Here is a 7,474-nt window from a genome sequence, read left to right as displayed (position 1 = left end):
AGGCTTTGGAGTTGCCTTTTTGATAGCCGCCTTCTTGTTCTGTCATGTGTTTTTTCAACATTTTTCTCTACCAGCTTCATAATTTGTTCATGGCGTTTAATGTAAGTGGCCACCCCTTCTTCACTGTACTCATTTTCAAAGGAGCCATCAACCTATGGAAACATGTTATCTACATTGCCATCTACTCCATTCCTTTAAAATTATATACCTGACCCTTAACAAAAAATTAGAACACAAAATATGTATTTTTTTTTCACCTGATAATGTTCTGGGACCTCAGATGGGTATCTGGCTTCTCTTCCAAACATAAGGAAAAATGGTGAGAACTTTGTTGTGAGCTGCTTCTTTGTGCGCAGCCCAAACATAGCCGCATCCAAATATTGGTCCCAGGTACTTGGCTTGTCCTCCACCAGTTTTGCAAGGACTCTAACAACATTCAGAATATAAAGGTAAATACAGAACATAGGATCTAACGAAGTTGATCTAACTTGTTTGATTTTTATTATTGTAATTTACACAGTAAAAAATATGCATTATATTTAATGTATTTGTGTAATAGGAATGCAAATGCTTAGTGTTGACAAAATCTCTGACTTGATCTGTTAATATCCGTTTGGGCACTTCAAACTGATAAACAAATTTTAAGATGCACTTCTGCAGCGGACTTGGATTTTATGGGATACGCCTGTGCCCATTTCGTGCAGTAATCTATAATAACAAGGAAGTACTGATATTGCTGGTCTGATTTTACCAGCTTTCCAATTAAGTTCATTCCCACAAGTTCTAATGGAACCTTGGTCAGTCAAACCAGACAAAAATGGAAGAGAGTCAGAATTATTAGCACATTAATATTTGTACTATAAAATATTTATTGTTATAGGTATGCACAATGCTCTGGAGGCCTCTCAGGACAGGCTTCCAGGGACGGACGGCCTCCAGGGTGGTACCCGTTCTGGCTTACTGATGTATTGTAGAATATTAAATGGATTGTACCGGATGTTGAATCACTGTGAATATCAGGTGCATCTTCAGGGCCTACAGTCTCCGATGATGGGCAGGAATAGGCAGACGACACGTCAGCTGCATGGGGGGCATCTTTACCTGCATAACCCAAAAAATATTTAAACAAACACATTTGTTGTAAAGTAGAGTGAACATACATGCAAAACTAAATTTCACACCCACATACAAATGTGATGTTAAGCACTTTGTGATGGATTGTTACAGACAAAAAAAAGTACAGAATTGAAATGAAGTTACTGCGAGTTGTGATGTGAGGCTTAATCAAGCCAAAAGCAGAATGCTAAATTGACTCAGCTAGCTTAAATATATAGTTCAGTCATGAACCTCTAGATGGCGCCGGCTGACGGGTTGTTAACGTAACTGATGATATTCAGAGAGTTAAACTCTTAAAATTAAAAAAACGAAAATCATTTCCAGATCAAAATGACCTGAGGAGAGGATTAGGGTTAAGTATGTGTAACCGGGTGCTAAATAACCTTATAATTTGTTTCTCTCCTTGCATGTTAAAAACTGTTATTTTATTGTCCTTTACCATGTTCAGTGAATTACAAAGACATGAAAAACAGTGGTTGGCTGTATTTTCCTGAAGTCGTCAGCAGGTGGCACTGGACATTTGGGTGAGACGTGCAGCGAGATACGCACTCTCGGGAAATTGTGGAGTTTTTGTGATTTGTTCTTTATGTGAACATCTATACAGTGTACAACAATGTTGAGGATTTCAGCCCTTGTTGAGTGAACGTGAGGTGCTATATAGAAGCTCATTCTGATGCGAGTGTTATTTGCTCTCGGTGGGTAATATAAAAATGTACTCATGTTGCTTTGTTCTCTTTGTACAGTATTCCCACTGCCATATTGTATGGTAACATTGTGATATTGTGTTACATTACTTGTATTTTGGATTTTCCATCTTTTTGCACTGAGATTTTTGTATTCATTTTTTTGCATTTTGAAAATTGCATTCTGAGTAATATAGAGCTGTGAGGAGGTTTAATTGGTATCACCAGCTCTGTGAAAGCTCTCATTTTGTTTATCTAAATTTTGGTTTGCTACTTCATCTTTTCCTGTTCATTTTGTGAACCTTTTTGTCAATTAAAGTGAGAAGACACTTTTGATAGTAAAACGTTTTCCTGGTGGTAAATTTAAATCCCCGGTCACATATGTATGTATACATGTTTAAACAAGCTAGTAGTTGTATTTAAAACTAACTGTGCATGCACTTTTCCTTTGAGCCTGTCTTTAGGGTGTCAAAATCCACCACCACTATACGGTCACCCAGCAGAAGAGGACACTGATGAGGTAAATGATTTTTTATTTAAATGTTACATTTGAATTTTTTTCATTTATTTAATCAATTTAATTTGTGCCAATTTAATCGATTACTCTATTTAATCAATATAATTTAATTGATATATATTACCAAAAAAGGGCATGTACTGTATATCAAGAGAATCACTAGTAAAGAACTATTTCCGGTACGGATTGGGTAGTGTCGAACAACACATTATAACATTATATTAATATTAGTATTATAACAACAGGGTTATAAATAACTGAAATTGCCATAAATTGTTTTGTCACACTTCAGACAGGAATTAGACGCATTTCACAATTTAAATTGTCATTTTTTTAACAAATTAAACATGAACTGTACCTCAATTGATTGTGATGTTACTTTTTATGAAATAATGAAATGTTATTCACTAACATTTCATGTAGTTAATGCTTAACTTGCATGCCATAATCAATATCATAACACAATCATGCTTAACTTGCATGGTCCTGTAGCTTATTAAAGCTACAATTAACTTACATTTTAGCCAAATAAAAAGGTAATCACCTTACTTATTCATTTAAATTGTTTTCTTCAGTTAAAATAAATAAACAGCTCACAATTGATCAGTTAAATGTCCATTTTTTCCATTAAAAATCAAGTTATGCGCTCCTGTGCGGAACACCGTTAACCCTTATCATCTTCTGTAAACAGGTGGAAAAGGTACCTTTCCCCACTTTTCACAAATACTATTGGTCCAAAAGACATCAATCAAAGTGTGGACTGTGCAATGGGTATTCTTCCCCCAGGGAATGATCACAGGAACTTGCTTGTCTTGCTCTCAACAATGGAGGAGTGGTTGCTGGCGTGCGGTGAAGGGCGTAAAGTGTACGGAACATGGTTAGTCTACGTTAAGTCTATGGAATTTTTCAGAGTTTTGATTGTCATTTTTAGGAAAACCTTTAGTTAGATCAGTGGTTATCAAACTTTTTTGGTCACGCCCCCCTTTAAGCCTATAACTCCTCCCCCTCCCAATAATTTCACTAAACATTATAAGAAAATGAATGCTTTTTTAATTTGAAAAAACCTGCAGTGAAACATTGAAAAAGTAATATTAGCATAGAGGGAATAACTGTTATTTTTTGGGGGGTTTCATGCTGTCTGCTGGCATCGTTTTAAGGCACACAGGCCTTTCCTCACCAACGACATTAAACACTACAGTAGAACCCATTATAATCTGTGATGCTGTCTGGATGCGGCGCGATGCGACACGACAAATCCCCTACAGTAAACTGATGCCTCGTTCTATTTATGATGTAACGTTACTGACACAAACGTTACTGATTTGCAACCGTTACTTGTCGCGTCCAGTGTAGACAGCCTCTAGCGTTCAGTGTAGACACGGTGAGTGAAGCCGAGAGCAAGATATGCCTCGTTGTATTATCTGCATTTAGCTTTTGAAAGTCCAGCACCAGCCTGCTTCTGTGCGACTTCGTCTATGGCTTTTCTCTTCCCTTTTGCAAACCGATCCATCTTTCATTTTAAGCTACGTCTGTTGGCTGTTTACGGTTTTATTTATTTTCTTTTTGCGTTGACGGCCTGCGCCCCCCACTTTGAGAACCACTGAGTTAGATGAATTAGAAAGACTGATGAAGACCAATGGTGCGTTCTAAACGGGATATATCGCCCTCCGAAGGGCACTTCGGAGTGAAAACAATCATGGCCGCCATATTGACGGTTTGTTCCAAACCGAAGTGCTCAAAACTGGCCACTGCGACACGACAAATCCCCTACAGTAAACTGATGCCTCGTTCTATTTATGATGTAACGTTACTGACACAAACGTTACTGATTTGCAACCGTTACTTGTCGCGTCCAGTGTAGACAGCCTCTAGCGTTCAGTGTAGACACGGTGAGTGAAGCCGAGAGCAAGATATGCCTCGTTGTATTATCTGCATTTAGCTTTTGAAAGTCCAGCACCAGCCTGCTTCTGTGCGACTTCGTCTATGGCTTTTCTCTTCCCTTTTGCAAACCGATCCATCTTTCATTTTAAGCTACGTCTGTTGGCTGTTTACGGTTTTATTTCTTTTCTTTTTGCGTTGACGGCCTGCGCCCCCCACTTTGAGAACCACTGAGTTAGATGAATTAGAAAGACTGATGAAGACCAATGGTGCGTTCTAAACGGGATATATCGCCCTCCGAAGGGCACTTCGGAGTGAAAACAATCATGGCCGCCATATTGACGGTTTGTTCCAAACCGAAGTGCTCAAAACTGGCCACTACAAAGGGTCCTTCGGAATGAAGGATTTCAAAGGGTACAACTGATGGACACTTTGGGCTCCCATGATCCTTTGCGCAGATTCTTTCCATGATGATGGTGCCTCCATATGGGCACGGGATGATGACGCAGAAGGGCACTTCAAGAAACAGTTGTTTGGTCCCCTACACCCTTTGAAGCTCTCACTCCAGAGGGTAAACCCTATGAAGGGATTAGGGCATAAGGATGAGGCCTTCTGAATGGAACGCAGGGTACATTTAGGTGTTCCTCGAGATCTGCCACCAGGTGTCCTGGAATTAGGGATGTCACGAGAACCAATACTACGGTACCAAGTCGGTATTTACATTTTTAAATCCTGCCGGTACTTGTTTTTCTTCATTAGCATAAGTACCGAAGGTAGCGACTAGCGAGGCTGCAGTTCTTCCGGAACTGACGGGGGCAGGCAGAGCATACGCCTGGGAGTGTTTCAGTCGGTCCTCAAAGGGTAAAGAATAAGAAAAAACACAAGATACCTGTACCCTGGCACACTATGTGGATTATGCACTGTGGCTGAGTGGACCTTCCTATACTGTTGGATGAAGACAATAATGTAATTCAGTCACAGACCACTCTTGTATTCCCAATGTCATGAAAACAATCATGGCTGCCATATTGAAGGTTCGTTCCAAACCGAAGTGCTATGTCATCGATCCTCATCCTCGAGTCTCACCTCAGTTCGGAAATCCTCCCTAGTCTGTCCCTTCTCTCCATTACACCCGCCACAGAGCCAGAGCCCACTCCTGCCACAGATCCAGACCCGGAGCCTACTGTTAGGTCAGTCTTGGAGTCTGTGCCTACTGCCCAGTGCCTCCCAGAGCCCGCAGTTCAAGAGTGGCTCATTTACTTGAATGCTGAGGGACCAATTCCCACACTCAACTGCAGCCTCAAACCTCTTCCTCCCATCCGGAATCTTTCCTTCACTGCTGGTTCCATCCAGCTTCCAAGATCCATCAAGGTTGATATTTTTCCCAAATTAAAGAAATACATCACATAATAATAGATCAAGAAAAAAGAAAAAAGAATCAAGAAACACCACAATATTGAGTTTTTTTAGGATGCACTTTGTGCCCTACATTTTCTTTACATATAAATGTAATTTCAAATACTTTATTTCCTTAATGTTCAATAGTAGAGAGTGTTACTCGTGTGGAATATAAAGTGAAGGTGGTCTATGGTCAAGGGTTCAGTATAGTCCAACAACAAAAATCTGGATAACCATGGCACTCTTGTGAGTTAAAAAGCCTTTATTATCACAGGGCAAAGTAAAGAGGACTCTCTTATCTGTTTGGCCTTTTTCAGGGAAGGGTGCTTTTTAACTAATAAAAGCAGATTGTAATCCAACTATTTGTTGTTGGAGTTAACAAATAATGAAAGTATTAAAGCTGCATGCAAGCTATGCCCATAACAATGATGAATTTGCTTTTTACAAGTTTATTTACAGACAAACCAGAATGACACTTGAATGCAAAGATTGCCCAACAGGAGAATGAAGGCCACAACATAATGAGAGCTGGTGTCACGGATGTATGCTTTGTTTTATTTTATGCATTTATTCTTGTGTTAACTTTCTGATATTATGTGTGTGTATGTGTTCTTTGATGTCAGTTGCGAGTGGGGCGATTTAATTAAAGGACCGTTGGGTCTTCATGGGATTGGATGGTTCTGATCGCAGCAGGGTTTAAAACCACCTCTTCACTTCTCAAAGAGCCGGTCCCGCTTCCTCTGGCTCCCTGTTTGTAGGTGTGACTTTCCCTTTTTTTTTGGATGATATTGTTCAGTGTAGTTGGGTTAATAAAACATTTTTTCTTTGATTTCTCAAGGAAAGTTATTGTATGTTTTTTATGTTATTTTGGGCAGTGGGCTACCCTGTTAAATCGCACATTTTTCTTCACTACAAAAGAGACTGAAATCACCAACATCCAACTTCAAAATATTGTACTCTTTGTTCCCTGAACATTTACAATGACTATAGACTGAAATAATTGGTGAAAATATACCTTTGTCTATTAAAACATCATATTGGTAACATTACTCTATCAAGAACTAGAACACATTATGCAAAATGTGAAACGCAATCACAAATGGAAATCTCTCTCTAAAACCTACCTCTAGTAAGGTGTTCAAAACAAACATCAGCAACAACAGTTTTACTTGTATATCTTAAATGCAGTAGATCTATAGATGATATTGTGGATGCTCTGATTGAAGTAACTTTAAATAAAAAAAATTACAATCCATAACTTTGTAATCAAAATTAACGTGTGCGTTGCTTCATCAGACATGGACACAACTGCAAATACTGAACATGTCACTCAAAGTACACACTGACAATAAAGAAACTGAACAGATTGAACATGATGCTGAAGATATAGTTTGTTTAGACTTTACCTGACGTCCTAACAAGAAATATAGCATTAACATATTTGGATATTTCCCAAAAGCACAGCAGCAATTACCTCAGAGAGAAAATTTTAACCATGTAACCATCTGTTGCAATAACAGTACATACAGTACATGATAGCATCCCTGAGGAACAATTCCATTCTTTTTCTGTTTCAGGAGAGGAAGAATTGTCTAAACTTGTAAAATCATGTAGATCAACAATACGCTTGTTAGACCCTATAACTTCAAATTTCTATTAAAAAATAGATTTTTCCAAAATCATAGAACTTTTTCTTAATATAATTACTTCATTATTATTAGAATATGTCCCAAAAACTTTGCATTTGGATTCAAATCGTACTTTTCTGACCATTATCAGTTTGTAGTAGTAAATGAAGAGGTGTCATATCGGTCACATGTTCAGCACACAGTACCACAAGGCTCAGTACTAGGACCACTGTTTTTCATCCTGTACATGCTAC

The sequence above is a fragment of the Sinocyclocheilus rhinocerous genome, unplaced genomic scaffold (genome assembly GCF_001515625.1).
Source record: "Sinocyclocheilus rhinocerous isolate Xijiao unplaced genomic scaffold, SAMN03320098_v1.1 scaffold624, whole genome shotgun sequence".
Classification (NCBI taxonomy): domain Eukaryota; kingdom Metazoa; phylum Chordata; class Actinopteri; order Cypriniformes; family Cyprinidae; genus Sinocyclocheilus; species Sinocyclocheilus rhinocerous.
Note: the sequence above shows the minus strand (reverse complement) of the source record.